Source organism: Felis catus, chromosome A1 (genome assembly GCF_018350175.1).
Source record: "Felis catus isolate Fca126 chromosome A1, F.catus_Fca126_mat1.0, whole genome shotgun sequence".
Classification (NCBI taxonomy): Eukaryota; Metazoa; Chordata; class Mammalia; order Carnivora; family Felidae; genus Felis; species Felis catus.
In genome coordinates, this window is record NC_058368.1 from 50,228,778 (window position 1) to 50,245,226 (window position 16,449).

At 40.2% G+C, this 16,449-nt stretch overlaps 1 long non-coding RNA gene across 5 annotated transcripts in view; it reads left to right on the forward strand.

Moving 5' to 3' along the window:
- Positions 1-8,473: 8,473 nt before the first annotated feature.
- The window catches only part of LOC109498550, a 528,643-nt gene continuing 520,667 nt past the window's right edge, over positions 8,474-16,449 (forward strand). For all 5 annotated transcript variants that reach the window (XR_006595729.1, XR_006595727.1, XR_006595728.1 and 2 more), the window contains exon 1: positions 8,474-16,186. This is a non-coding gene — a long non-coding RNA (uncharacterized LOC109498550). The remainder of the gene's footprint in view (positions 16,187-16,449) is intronic.

Sequence of the window (16,449 nt, forward strand, 5' to 3'; positions counted from 1 at the left end):
GGAATGGTTCTCCTTTTTCTTCTCTGTGTGTGTGTTTGTCTACCTCCCAAACCTTTTAATCCTATTTCAGTATGTGGCTTTTCTTGATATTTTTTTATTTAGCGTCTTTACTGAGATATAAACTAACATATAATCAACTTCATATATTTAAACTGTACAATATGACAAGTTAAATATGTGTGAATACCTATGAAATTATCACCATACTCTTGATGATGTTTTATGTGGAAAACTTTCACTAGGAACTTTATTTTAGAGGGAAGGTTATTTCTGAATGCAGTACACTTCGATAGTAAGAGGTGAAATGGATAGTACATTGTTGAATCATTTGGTTAAAATCTTCATTCTTCTTCCCCAATGATAAAAGAAAATAGTGGTTTAGAAAAACCTTCATATGTTTTCAGTCATATGTGGATTTTGAGAAACTTAACAGAAGACCATGGGAGAAGAGAAGAAAAAAAGATAGTTACAGAGAGGGAAGCAAACCATTAGAAACTCCTAAATACAGAGAACAAACTGAGGGTTGATCGGGGTGGAGAAGCCAGGGGTGGGAGGGGGAGGCAATGGGTGATGGGCATTGAGGAGGGCACTTGTTGGAATGAGCACCGGGTATTGTATGTAAGTGATGTATCACGGGAATCTACTCCTGAAGCCAAGAGCACACTGTATAGTATGTTACCTAACTTGACAATAAATTTTATATATTAAAAAAATCTATGTAGAAAAAAACACATGTACTTTGTTTTAGAAATCTGGAATGGCAATGTAAGAATAGAAAACTAGCATGTTTTGAGCAAAAATATCAACTTGCACGAATCTTTTGTAACAAAGTAGATAATTCTAGGGTATGAGAACTGTATTCGGAATAGGTTAGAAATAAGCTCTAATATGGGAGAAAATTTAAAATTTAGTTTGCTCTTATTTTTTAGTACTTATTTTATTTAATCTAAAATAAAGAATGTGCTTCCTGGGGCACCTGGTTGGCTCAGTTGGTAGAGCATGATTCTTGATCTCAGAGTTGTAAGCTTAAGCCCCACGTTGGGTGTAGAGATTACTTAAAAATAAAATCTTAAAAAAATGTGCTTATTGATGAAAATTTATCAAATGCCTCAAAGCATAAATTTCTCAATTCCCAAACTCCAATGACAAGAGCTCTGTTTGGATTCATTCTGTATACATTTACCCTACATTCTTGGTTAACACTGGATTGTGAATTTTTCTGTGTTCTTAAAATCGTTTCTATTTATCTTTATTAATGGTTAATATTTAGTTGATGATTCTAATGGGCATATTTCAGTTGTTTCTAGTAAGCATTTTAATATATGCAATGATTACATATTTACATATAAATGTATTTCTAGCTTAAATCCTGTAATGGACTCTTTGATCATTTTCTTTTTTCTTTTTTTAAAGTTTATTTTGAGAGAAAGAGCACAGGGAGGGAGGAGCAGAGAGAGGGAGAGAGAAAATCCCAAGCAGGTTCTGTGTTGCCAGTGCAGAGCCCAGCATGGGGCTTATCTTACCAACTGTGAGATCATGGCCTAAGCCAAGATCAACAGTTGGACGCTTAACTGATTTAGCCACCCCAGTGCCCCCATTTTATCTCTTTATGTTGTCATAGATATGAATTTACTGACCCAGAATATAAGCGCATGCTTAAAATATGCATTTTAAGACTGTCACAATATATATTGCCAAAGTGGTTTCTGGAAAGATGCTACCAGCTTAGATCCCATGAGCAGCACATGGGCTTGTCCATTTCACCGCATGCTTGCCAAAATGAGTTTCTATTGCCTTGTTGTCTGCCTGACACGCAGTAGCCCTCAATATGTAGTAGCTGCAGAAATTAATAAACTGCTTCAATTTGTCATGTTAATTCTGCTGCTTCTTGCCTGTAGCACGAACTTTAGTTCTTACATCATGATTTTAGTTTTCTGATCTGACATTTTTTCTGTTACTCCTTTTCATCTAAGTCTCTTGTGTTTTCATCTTTTTTTTTTAACGTTTATTTATTTTTGAGAGAGAGAGAGACAGAGCATGAGCAGGGGAGGGTGGGAGAGAGAGGAAAACACAGAATCTGAAACAGGCTCCAGGCTTTGAGCTGTCAGCACAGAGCCCAACGCGGGGCTCGAACTCATGGACCGTGAGATCATGACCTGAGCCGAAGTTGGACGCTTAACCGACTGAGCCACCCAGGTGCTCCAGTCTTGTGTTTTCACCTTATCTGTTCACTTTTCATCTCATTATGTTCTTACGACTTTTTTCTCATGTTTCTCACGTTATCTTGCTTAGTGATATCAATTTTGTTAGTATAAATTGTTAAGACGGTTTTCAGAGGTTTTCTTCTAAGACACTGGTTCTAGATACCTTTGTAGAAGCACATGAGTATGTGTTACTTCATCTAGGAACAAGGAAAGATTCAGTCATTCAGTATTTTTTAATTGTACTTTATGTCCCAGGTAGTTTTGGGCACTGTAGATAGAGCAACAAATCAATACAAAGTCTTGCTTCTGATTGGGCTTAGATTTCAAGTGGGGGGAGAGAAAGGATAAATGCAGGAAAATGTAACTTATAATAAGGGCATCGAAAAACAAATGACCCAAGGTATAAGGAGGATCGACTAAGTGTGAAAATGAGAGTTTGACCATGCATTTTGTTTGTTTGCTTGTTTTTTGTTGTTTTGTTTTGTTTTGTTTTGTTTTGTTTTGTAAGGGTTGTCAGAGACTGCCTCTTTGACCTTTGAGCCAAGCCCTGAAGGAATGAGGGAGCAAACCTTACAGGTACTTGAGAGGAAAGCATTCCAGACACAGAGGTGAGCAAGTGCAAAAGTCTTGAGGTAGGAGAATACATGCTGTGTTCACGAAACAACCATGGGGTTGGAACAGAATGAAAGGGAGGTAGGAGATGTGGAGAGGGAAGGCACAGGTCAGCGGGCTGTTATAGGACTTTGGACCTTACTTTGAGACAAAGAGATGTCGGAGGGTTGAGCAGAGGAGTGAAATAAATTACGGTTTATAAGGACTACAGACCACTGTGTGAACTAGAGATTGGAGGAGGGCAAAGGTAAAAGCAAGGAGACGAGTTTGGATTCTATTGAAATGGTCCAAGCAGAAGACGGTTTTCTTCAACAGGGTAGGGGCAGGGGAGGGAAGGAGGAGTAGGCAGATTATATGGCGTGTGGATGGGTCTTGGAGGTGAAGCTGACAATTCGATGATGGACTGCATGGACCGGGAGAGAAAGGGAAGAGTCAAAGTCTATAGTATTGTCTTGAGGAACTGAAAAATGGAATCTTCATTTCTTGGAAGGGGTCAGGTTGTGGGTAAAGCACATTTGTGGTAGTGGGGCAGGGAGATCAGAGGTTTGGTTTTTAAACAGGGTAAAGGTTGAACAGTCTATAGATCATGAAATGACAGTGTCGAGTAAGCAGCTGGCTAGGCACGTCTGGAGTTCAAGGGTTCAGAGATGAATGTGGAGCCCATCAATATATAGCTAAAACTAAAGCCAAGAACCAGGAAGACTCATCTGGGTTCTGAGTAAATAGAGAAGGTGTCCAAGGACAGCGCTAACTTCAGAAAGGAAAGTAGGATGAAAGTTTGTTGTATTCAAGAATGTAAACTTGGCATTTTACCTAATTTTCATTTATATCACAGGGTGAGAACTAGCCAAACAAATTAGAAACTATCTGGATTCCAATGAAGAGAAACAGAATAATAAGGACTGCCGGTTAGAATTGAGGGATGTGTCTAAAAGGGTATGTCAGGGTTGGGATTCAACTTGTTTTATTTAGCACTTTAACATCCATCCCTGCAATCTGAAAGAAGGATTAAAGGCATGCTAACGCAAGTCCCAGTTCATACCAGTAAAAATTGCATTAAAAAAACCCTAATTTGTGTTTAAAATTCATGTGTATGGGACAGGAAAAACCAACTTCCAGATTCTTGCCATAAAACACATAGGTGCTGGAAGTATATTTGATGAAGACAAAGCAATCCTTATTCTCGTATGGAGGAGACAGGCACACCCCCACAAGATTCTAGTACATGGTATAAGAGGCCAGGGAAATAGAGTGTGTGAGAATCTGTGTGTCCTTTACACTAAGGGAGTAGAAGTGACTTCACTGCAGAGTTGCTATTTGAACAGCATCTTTAAGAGCAGATCTGTAAATGTTGCAGAGTCAACCACAACGTGTACCATAGTTGTTAGCCTTTATGAATGCTCTGGAAAATTGAGTATTTGCATTGTGCAAGACTCTGTCTTGCTTTCATAATCAACACCTTGTCAGTGAGGTTTTTTTTTTAATGTTTGTTTTTGAGAGAGACAGTGCAAGTGGGGGAGGGGCAAAGATGGGGGGGGGGGCGGACACACAACGTGAAGCAGGCTCCAGGCTCTGAGCTGTCAGCACAGAGCCTAACGCAGGGCTCGAACTCATGAACAGTGAGATCATGACCTGAGCCAGAGTCGGACGCTCAACCGACTGAGCCACCCAGGTGCCCCTTTGCCAGTGAGTTTCTTAAAGAACAACATAGAACAGGAGAAGGAATGAGAATATTTTATCATATCCAACAAGGAAAGGACCATGTGAGGGAGTAGTTGCTAGAATAGTTAATATGTTCAAGCAAATAAAGATCAACTCATGGTGGTGATGAGGGGAAAAATTGGGAAATGATAGTTTATGAATACTTTGTGAATATGAATGTACAAAACAGTCATACCTTTTCAGGTTTCTTATATAAAAATTCATAAAAACATATCAAGGGTTAAATACTCATCTCTTTATGACTAAATTTTAAACTTCTTAAGATTTTGGAATTTATATGTTATAATCCCATGATATTGTTTAACACATTCAGTTGACCCCATAACTCTCAAAGATCTGTTTGACAACTCTCTGTGAAGCTTTTTAAAAAATGTTTACTTAGTTTTGAGAGAGAGAGCCTGGGGGAAGAGCAGAGACAGAGGGGGAGAGAGAATCCTAAGCAGGCTCTGCGTTGTCAGCACAGAGCCTGATGTGGGGCTCAAACTCATGAACCATGAAATTGTAACCTGAGCCAAAGTCAGACGCTTAACTGACTAAGCCACCCAGGCACCCCTGTGTGAAAATCTTTAGTGCTTACGCTATCAAGATCCTCAAAGCTCTTCTTCAATAGTATTTCAACACCAATTTTAGAATACAATCTTTGGAAGGTTATTAAAACTTCTTGGTATTAAAATTAAAGAAAAAATAAGATTTATTTAACATTCCATAGGAGCATAGGAGAGGCCTGGCAGAAATCAGGAAAATGATTTAATGTAGCAGTGTTGTCTAGATTACATTCAGACTTTTAGCTTGCATATTTTTGTGTGCCACTTGCTGCTACATTTTTTTTTTTTTAAGCTAAAATGCCTTGTTAGATCCATAATGAATTCGGTGTCACAGACTTGCATGTGAGGCATTGATCTGCCAGTTGCCACTTCAGGCTAAATAGAGAGTTCCTCTTACATTTGTCGGAGGCTCATTCACCTTTTCAACCTGTTCTATGGTGTCAGGAAAACAGCCCTCAAAGATGGCCAGCGGACGTCTGTGGGTGCTCTCAAATCCATTTCTTCCTCCAGATCAAACGAGCTCCCTCTGATCACAAGTCATAAAATGCTCAGTTTGTGGCAGTTTCAAGTTCAGAGGTATAGTGAGGTTTCAGACATCCTTGATGCCTTCATTCTGAATATGTGTAAACTGTAGTCTGGGGAGTGTAGCCCCAAGCCGAAGAGGAGGCCAGGTGAAGTGGATAGGAGAGAGAGAGAGAGGAAAGAGCCTCTCCCTGGTTCACCTTCACAAATGTTTATTGATTGCTTGCCATGTGCCAGGTTAATTAGGGGCATGATAGCAAGTGTATTTTCATACTATGAAGTTCAGCTATGAAAATGACTTTTGTCATTGAAATTAATATCTACTTACAGCCCCGGTCCATCTGAAGGCAGAAAACTCAAATCTAGTCCATTTCTTCTCTCCAACTTTTTCAGATTTAGATCCCATCAAATCAGGATTTTCCCTAGGGTGGCACCTGGCCTTTGGCCTTGTTTACCTTGGGGCAGAGTCGTGGCCCTGTGGAGGGTCTGTGGAAGCACTTTGTTCTCCCCGGTTTCTGTGCCGATGTTCACTGCAGTCCTATTGTCCTCTCTGATCTTTCGACTTGGTCAGCCCTACTTGATAGCATCCACTGGGGTGTCCCCTTTCCCATCTGATCAATGGCTTGGAGGTCTGTGCAGTACAACTTATCCAGGATGCCTCTCCAGCATCCATCCCTTCACTTCAAATATGCCGCTCCCTGGATCAAGAGGTCTGCTGTGTGTGTGTGTGTGTGTGTGTGTGTGTGTGTGTGTGTGTGTGTGTGTGAAACCCAAGCAGACTGGAAGGTAGTTGTTAGCTCTGGAGGTCAGGATCAGTCCAGCCAGATGGAGGGAAGGATGGGCAGGAGGCTGGGATAATGGGAACACAGGCCGGAAACTAACTTCGTGGGAAGAACCTTGGGTGGGAAGGAGGTTTCCAGAGCCATGTTGTGGTTGAAAAGACAGCAGTCAGGAGCAGTGGGGAGCCAGACAGGACTGGGGGTGTCCTCTGTTCAGGGCTCTGCCTCTCCACCTGGAGCCAGCTGGCCTCAAAGCTTAGGATATGAAGCAAGACCATAGAGTCTGCTGGTAGTTTGAATTCTTTCTTTCTTGTGGAAAGGGGGATCCACCCCTAGATCCTTAATCACATCTGCAAAGCCCCTTTTTCATAGAACGTAACATTTCACAGGTTCCAGAGATGAGGATGGGCCCTTCGTTAGCATTCCACAGTCACCTTGGTATTTACCAACCACGCACAGGAATTCATACCCTCCCCTCATGCCTCTTTAAAAGGAGTAAATTAGGATGATTCTGACTAAAAATATTTTTCTCAAATTGTATTTATAAATATGTGCTCATCGCTAAGAGATGCAGTAAAATAGCATTTATAATTCCAGGAGACTTAATTTTCAGTGGGATGGTGGTGGTTCCAATGACCTGGACATTGCCTGCTTTTCCAGTTCACAACGCATTTCTTGTGGGAGTGCTCTCCAAAATGAGGTGCAAGCAAGATGATCCATTGTGTTGTAGGAAGAATATATTACATTTATTTATGTTTTATGTTAAAACTAAAAAAAATTTAATGTTTATTTTTGAGAGAGGGGGAGAGAGAGAGAGGCAGAGCACGAGCGGGAGAGGGGCAGAGAGAGAGGGAGACACAGAATCTGAAGCAGGTTCCAGGCTCCAAGCTGTCAGCACAGAGCCCAACATTGAGCTTGAACCCACAAACCTCGAGATCATGACCTGAGCCAAAGTCAGACACTTAACCAACTGAACCACCCAGGTGCCCCCATTTAAAAAAATTTTTTTTAATGTGTATTTATTTTTGAGAGAGCACATATGTTTCAAAAAAATTAAGCTTTTCTCATATTTCATACAAAGGTTGACACACACATGCCTGTCTTTATGTGTGTTAGTCACTTGTGGCACAGACGACACAAGGTACCCTGAAGGCTAAGTGGGAATTCCATACCGTGGAGGGGTTGACAACGGTGCCCTCATTTGGCATGTTGTGACGTATTACAATTTACTTGTGACATCACGTTGCAAGGTTAAAAAAAGACTAAGCGTGAAGAGCATGAAGAAGAACCTCTAGGGGCGCCTGGGTGGCTCAGTGGGTTAAGCTTCCTACTTGGGCTCAGGTCATGATTTCCTGGTTCATGAGTTTGAGCCCCGCACGGGACTCTGTGCTCAGAGCCTGGAGCCTGCTCTGAGTTCTGTGTCTCCCTCTCTTTCTGCCCCTCCCCTGCTCGCACTCTCTCTGTCTCTCTCAAAAATAAATACACATTTAAAAAAAAAAAAAGCAGAACCTCTACAAATTTTTCAGTGCTGTTTAAAATCAAGATTTAATCTGTCCTTCACATACCACATATCACGATAAATGTTTACAAGTGTCTCTTGCAGATAGTAGAAAGACAAATAGTCTTGTTCTTCCTGCTGAGGTTAAAAAAGCTGAAATAATGCCAAAGGATGGAACCTGACACGCATGTATTTCTTTGGCAACTGGTATTATAGGGAGAGGCATAGAAAATATTGCTGAAGTCCAGAAGAAACAAGTATGAAAACAATTCCTTGGAGGAGGTTTGCTGCTACTACAGGTATTTCCATCATATCTTAGTATGTGGTATTTGCTAAATTCTGTTTCAGTGATGAAATACAAGAAGAACTATTTCTTTATGAGCCGTCAGCGGGAAAACATTCCGGAAGACAAATTCAACATAAATTATTATTTTTTCTTTTTTAAAGAGTTACGCTTTCTACGACTGTGCCAGCCAGTTTATTTATTTATTTTGAGAGAGGCGGACACAGTGCAAGTGGGGGAGGGACAGAGAGGGGGAGAGAGAGAATCCCAAGCAGGCTCTGCGCTGCCCGTGCGGAGCCCGACGCCCGATGTGGGGCTCGAGCCCCTGAAGCCGTGAGATCATGACCTGAGCTGAAACCGAGAGTCAGACACTTAACCAACTGAGCCACGCAGAAGTCCTGTAAATGATTTCTGTATTAAAAATTATTTATGGTGGGGGTACTGGATCAGGACCTGATCTCAGTGCTCAGGAGTTTGAGCCCTGCGTTGAGCTTTCTGCTGTCAGCACAGAGCCCCCTTTTGATCTTCTGTCCTCCTCTCTCTCTGCCCTTCCCCCCTCACCTGCTCACATGCACTCTACTTCTCAAACATTTAAGAAGTTATTTATGGTAAAACTGTGCATGTGTACACCTTGATGAAACAGTATTTTGGAATAAAAAGGAGATTCCAGGATATAGTTACAGAGCGTCTCACATATTATATCATTATATATAATCATCATATATCATATCATTATATCTCACATAATATTATCATTATTATTATGCTATTTTGCCTCATCAATTGCAAGTTTTAGCTTTAAATTATAGCCAGAAATTCACAAATGTCAAGTTTATAAAAATCTTTTCTCAGCTATTTGATGCACATATACATTGTGAAAGGAGTCCTGCGATCGAGTCGAGTAACCTATCCATCACCCCACATACAGCGGTGCCCCCTTACCCTGGCTTTTGCTTTCTGTGGTTTCAGTTACTATTCCCCTCCAACCCACCCCCCCGCCCAACCATCACTCAACCAAGATCCAGAAGCAGGTGATCCTCCTTCTGATATATGGTTAAGAAATCACTAAGAAATCAATAGTAGCCTAACTACCTCATGATGTTTATGTCATTCACCTCTTCTTCTCATTACGTAGGCATTTGGTCATCTCACATCAATACAAGTAAAAGGGTGAGTACAGTAAGGTATTTTGAGGGACCACATTCAAATAATTTTTATGACTATATTATTATTTATTATTAATCACTGCTAATCTCTTACTGTGCCTAATTTATAAATTAAGCATTATCTTACATATGTGTGCATAGGAAAAAACAGAGTATATGTAGGGTTCCATACTATCCATGGTTTCAGGCATCCACTTAGGGGGCTTAGAACGTATTTCCTGAGGATAAGGGGGAGACTGCTGTATTTCTTCCCTTTTTTTGGTAAGAACATTTAAATTCTACTTTCAGCAAATTTCAAGTATACAATACATTGTTATCAACTAAAGTCACCATTGTTATCAACTAAAGTCACCATGTTATACATCAGATCCTCACACCTTATTCATCTTGTAGCAGAGTTTATACCTTTTTATCAAGTGTCCCTATTTCCCCCCAGCCCCTGGGAACCACTTTTCTACTCTTTATAAACAAGATCTTTACCAGACTAGAATACCACTTTGTAATGAAATAGAGAATGACTATGAAAATCATGTGGTGTTTTCTTTGCTATACTTGATGGCAACAATGTTCGATGGCTTTGTTTTCATTACTTTGGCAGTTGTTGAACTTGAAGATGTTATGCATTTTTTCCTTTGCAAAATAGTGTCCCAAATTTGTTGACCTTTTCCTTTTCCTTGGCTGTCCTTAGTTTTTCTGGTAGATATTTAAAGTACAAAAACAAACTCCATAATCTTCGTATACAATAAAGGTGATAAATTAAAAAAATGAATAAGAAATAACTCCTTTTGAAAAAAGCATAGGCCATAGAGTATTTTGAAGATTAATGTTTGAAAAGTTCCCATTGTTAATATGGTTTTGTTGCAAAAAAAAGTAAATATTTCATGCATAACAATTTTCATTGGAAACTAGTATGTTTAAAAATATTTTCAAATGATATATTTTAGAGTTTGAAGCAATATGTTTAAGTTTACACCAACGGAACATTCAGTGAGTAAATATAGCAGGATGAAAATTTACCAACTCATTTTTTTAAGTTTTTATTTTAATTCCAGTTTACTAGCTCATTTTTAACAAAACTTCTGCCTAAACGGTAGGTAGCATTGAGCAATGAGTGTCAGGACTTAGGACCAGCCAAGGACAAACTTTCCACCTGCCTCTGTGTGACAGCATGCAGACCAAGGATGTCCGTACATAAGCCCACACCCAAATCTTCTAATCCTTTGTTTTCTTCCAATATATATATTTTTATCAACAACCAAGATATTTTATAAAATTAGGGAATTTTCATTCATAATTGTGTTTATAAAAACATCTAGAAAAATAACAATTTTGAGGAGGATAGTTTTATACCAATAAATAAATAGTTTAAAATTCTGCTTTTTATGTTGATCTTTTTTTACCTTCTATTTTTAGCATTTTTGATTGTATACAACTTACTATAGTGCTTGTGTGCGATTATACATAAATATTAATAAAAGGGGTGATGTTTTTTCTAAACCAAAGTGGTACATGATTTTCAGAGGTGGGATTAAAAATGTTTACGGTCCTGGCAACTGAAACCCAAAGAAGCAAATTGAATTGATTCAGGGGTCTCAGACCAGAACTGGAACTTAGGTCTGTCTTTTCCTATGTGGGTTTTTTTCCATCTTACACCCTTCTAATGTATTTTTATTGCCCTAGGTGAAGAGGATTGTGTTGAAACACATTTACATCTGCTGGAGAATTGGAGCATGAGCAGTGGGACTCACTCTTTTGTTTGGTTATGATACAGCTGGTGGTAGAAACCTGAACTCTCAGAGATACTCATCTCCATAGGAAAAGCAGTGGGTGATGGGATAAAACATTAGGTCTCAAACCTGAGTTTCGCTTTTTCCATAAAGAACTGTATTTTTTTGTCCCTTAACTCCTTGCTGGTTGGATGCAAGTTTTCTAATTATTTTGTGTCGCCTTCATGGTGATTAGCACTGGGCAGGATGGTCTAATGGTTAAGAAAATAGTGACTGTTGAGAGTCACAGGGTCTGTGGTACGGCTGTCTACTAGAGGTATAAACTTGACTGATGGCCTTTCCATGCCTTGCTTTTCTCATGTGTAAAACAGAAGTAATAAGTGGGTTACTAATAGACTATATCTCATGAGCTTCTTGTGACCAAGAACTGAGTTAATTCATGTAAAGCTCTTAGAAAAGCGGCTGACAGATAGAATGGTGATAGCTGAGTTTTGGAAGAAAGGATAAAGAAACTATCTTCTAGAACCTTTGTTTCAGCTTTTGAGATGAAAGAGGATTGGAATAATCTTAGCAGATTGACAGCATACAGTGCAACTGTGTTCCTAATTCTGGTCTTGATGAGGATTTTGACTTTTATGTATTTATAAATACATACAATTATAAAAAGAATGTCTTTTATGTGTTTATAACACTAGGTGGCAGTGTTAGCACAAGATGGGAAATCCAGAGTAGTTTTTGTTTGTTTTTTTCTTTTTTCTTCTCTTGCCTCTCCCAGATTTATAACTTTCTAGTCAGCTTTTGAATCTCTGATCAGTCCAGTATTAGTAGTCTTAGCACATCCCAGAGCTGATTCCTACCAGAGAACGGCTAAAGGATTAACAGGAAATTTAAATGATCATTGTCTCCTATGGGCTTGTAGCATTGTGGAAAAGTTAAGGTGGCTTTTCTACTGTGCAGGAATGGATTAGGGAAGGCTTTAGTGCAGTAAGCAGTGGCCTGGAGAGACTGTGCCTCTCCCCCAGTACGCCAGCTTTGAGAGGCTGTCATGTTTCAGGAATCTCCATGCTTCTTCTGCTAATGAGCCACGTACACTTAGCAGTGAGGATTCTGCTGCGGCCATTTCTTGCTGACTCTCTCTGTGGGGGAGGCAAGTCTTTATTTGCTAGAACACTTGGGTCTTGATTTTAAAACTGCCAGTGTTTTAAATAAATTTTTTATTCGTTTTAGATTGTTTACCCGGGGCTCCTTCAAGAAAACAGTAAGCAGACTGCTGGAATTATCACCTGTTAAAATGAAATATGCAGCTGGCCCAAGTGGGCAAAGGCATGAGGACCACAGGGACGTGAGGGCTGCTCTTGCTCCTTCTTTGAACTGCATGTTCACAGTGTTAATTGAGCCCAAAGAGTTCTCATTAGGCAGATCAACCCTTCATTGGATTTCAGCATCTCTTTCTCTCTCTCCATGCACACACACATATTTTTGTTCATTCAAACCACAAATATTGAGTGCCCACTATGAGCCAGGCACTGATATCAAAAATGCAGATAAAGCAGTGAACGAAACAAGTGATGACACCTCTCTTACAGAGTTTATATCACGGTATGAGACGCACAAATATGGTAGGTGGTAAGTGTTGTAAAGTAAAGTGGTATAAATGGGTAGTAATGGGAAATAAAGGGGATTCCATTTTAGAGTGACCAAGGAAGGATTCTTGGCTATGGTGAAGTCTAAGCAGACACCTGAATTGCTAAAGACTGAATGGTCCACGACCCCCCATTCATATGTTAAATCCTAATGCTCATTGTGGTGGTATTTGGAGGTGGGGTTTTGGGGAGGTGATTAGGTCATGGGAGTGGAGCCCTCAAGAATGAGATTAGTGTTCTTATAATTGAGGTCTTAGCTGTCTTTTCCACCATGTGAGGGCATAGCGAAATGACATCCATCTAATAACTAGGAAGGGGTATTTCACCAGACACTGAAGCAGTGCCCTGATCTAGGACTTCCCAGCCTCCAAAACTATGAGTAATAAAGCTGTATATAAGCTACCAACACATGGTATTCTCTTACAACAACAGCCTGAGGGGACTAAGACATGAATGAAATGAGGTAGTGAATGTGTAGTTTATTAGGGTAAGAACATTTCAGAGGGAGGTGCATACAAATGGTCTGAGGAAATTGGGGGGTGAGGCACTGAGGCAGGAGGGGCAGATACAAACTGATGGGGCCTCAAGCTTGTGAAAATTAGTCACCCTCTTTAAGAGGGAATGCAAAAATAAATACAAGAGTAAATATTTACGAAAGAAAATCCCAAGAAATTACAAAATAGAAAAAGCTGACAAGTTTTTTCAAGCATCAGAGTCTAGTTAGGGCATTTTACCCATTAACTGCCCGACACCCTGTAGAATGATTTTCCCTTACAGTTTTGGCTGTGCACTCTTTGATTACTTCTTCATTCAACTTTGATGGTGTAATACATGTTTATGGAGACAATGGATAATTTAGTCTTTCCTTTAGCATCATTGAGCAAAATATTACTGATGGTTTATACATTTCTTGCAGCTTCATACCTTTTTTTTTTGTTTCTGCCATGTGAATTTCCAAAGTTCTCAAAATTGGAAAATCTCACAAATTTCTTTCAAATATGAACTATAAGATTTGAAAGATTTTTCCACAAAATGGCTTTCAGTTTTATTCATTTCTATGCTTGTTTTTTTAACCTCTGACCAAATATTTCTAAAGCTGGATGTTGTGGGACCACATTCACATCTCATTTGACTTTTGTCTTCACTGTCACATCATGACATTGTACAATGGGTCAGCATGGAGGAGGACAGCCATTTCCTGGAAGTCCTTCCTATGCCAAGATAGCTAACAACATGCAGAAGTAACAAGGCACGGGGACATATCACACAAATAAAATCCTGGAATCAACTTCTTTTTAGCTAGATCCTCAAAATGCCCAGGGCCGCTCCACAGCCGTCTGATAAGAGGAGGGACACTAATGGAGGGAAAATAGGACTGGAAAGAGACAGAGGTCTTAACTGATTGTGGTTAAAATATTTCTCTTTTTTAAACTTTACCAAATCTTAGGACTATGTCAACACATCACTATACCAGTAAGGGGCCTGAATCTTATGCTTTATTAATTTCATGGTAAAACTGTCTCTTCCAGGGTAGGAAGATACCCCTGCCCCACTGTTAGGTCATTAAAGGGAGAGTAGGTCCAAGAGCGTGGGATTTGTCGAGGACAGTGATATGACAAAGTTCCAGAACATACCCAACAGGCCATGGCAGACAGATTTCCCATCTTGTACAGTTGTGCTTCTCCCCAGAGGACATGAGACTGTGGGATAAACATGGGAGGGTCATTTTACTGGATGGGTGGTGATGGTGGTGGGTGAAGGGGAGGTGGGGTTAGGCCATTTCACTGTTAGTTACCATTTTCATATGAAATATTTAAAAAATGTCAATCCCGCTTATAAAGTATATTGATCACATGTGAATTTTTAGGTCGAAATAATCTTCCAGAAGAATGTTTCCCTTTAAGTGGCCTGTGTTAGGGACATGGCCATGACCTTTCCACAGTTAGGGCTTTCTTGGTAGGAAATTCAGAGAAGTGTATTTTGACTAAAAGTTCCATCTTATAATGGCCTATGGTCTCTTGTCCACCAGTGTGACACTGCTGATGTCACTGGAACTGATAGGTTTTTATTTGTTTTTTTCATAGTTGTGGTTCTTCACACAACCTTTTTGTATGGATAAGGAATATGGCATAGAGGTTAAGAGTGAAGGTCTTTTTTTGTAATGCTTATTTATTTATTCTGAGAGAGAGTGTGTGAAAGGGGGAAGGGCAGAGGGGGAGGGAGACAGAGGATCTAAAGAGATTTGAAGCAGGCCCTGCTGTCAGCACAGAGCCTGATATAGGGCTTGAACCGTGAGATCGTGACCTGAGCCAAAGTCAGATGCTTAACCGACTGAGTCCCCCAGATGCCCCACAAGTGCAGATTTTGGTGCCAAAATGTGGCTTTTCCTTGGGCTCCACTACTCACTTTCTGGATGCCTCACCGTTCTGTTTCCCCCTCTGTAAAATGGGGATCATGAATCATGCAGTTATTATGAGCATTAACTGAATTAATCTTCGGCATGAGTCAGTGCCTGGCACAAAGTACGTATGCTATTTGTCATGTCAGCTACTTGAATGATGTCTCCGTGTGTGACTCCTACGCGGCCTCTTCCCTTTACTTATTATCCATCCTCGCTGAGAGACAAGTTGTTGGCGTTCATGCTGCCACTTCTGAAACGTGTTGGAAGGCCCAGCTAATCAGGATGAGGCTCGCCACCAGGCCTCAAGAGGGCCATGCTCCACTCCCATCATATTTTGAGCAGGTGTCTTATGGCCGAAACTTTTCACTCCGAATAAAATCATGTAAAATGTGGCTGCTTAGTTTAAATCAGAGATGGGACGTCCAGAAGCCCACCTATTTGTGCCCCGTCTGTAGTACTGTCCCCAATTTATCCTCCTACAAATCCACAGAGTCATAATCCTGTGTGCCAACCGACCTTTTAGCCAAATTGTCAGTCGGAATGATTTGAGTTTCTTCTCTGGGTCCTGCCCTGTGTATTTTACAGTTTTAGGTGGAAGAAAATTGAGGGCTGGCTGTCCTCATTTTAGATTCAACTACCACTTCTTGAACATCTAAACATCATGCCACAAACTCTCATTATTAACCTGAAAAGTGTGCATTGTATTTTCAGATGCATCTAGTAAGCCTCAGAGAGTTAAGATCCTTGCTCACAACAGAACCATCATGACTTCGAAACACTTCTTAAAATGCTCTAGACTTTATGCCCACCTTTTAGTGCAACTGAAATCGGTCTCAACTTACATTTATATAAAACTCTGTTATGTAAAAAATTCTTTTACTTTTGAAATGTTGGCATTTGGTACTCAAATATCATTTTTTTCTCCTCAAGTATTTGTTCTCAAACTAGGCTTTTCCAGTTGACAAAATTGAGTCTCTGAAGATTAGTTGAAGACCACAGAACAAGTGAGAGACATAACTGGGATTCCAACCAGGTCATCTGGCCTCAAGCCCAGGGTACCCAGCCCACCATGACTCAGGTGAAGGTGAGAGGACTTCTTTCCTTCTGTCCCACCGTGGCCAGTTTCCTGGTAGAAAACATTCTTGGTGACCCCCACATCAGGATTTTCTTTCTTTTTTTTTTAAAATTTGTCTTTTACATTTATTCATTTTTGAGAGACAGAGAGAGACAGAGCAGAAGCGGGGGAGGGACAGAGAAAGAGGGAGACACAGAATGAAAAGCAGGCTCCAGGCTCTGAGCTGTCAGCACAGAGCCCGACGCGGGGCTCAAACTCACTAGCTGTGAGAT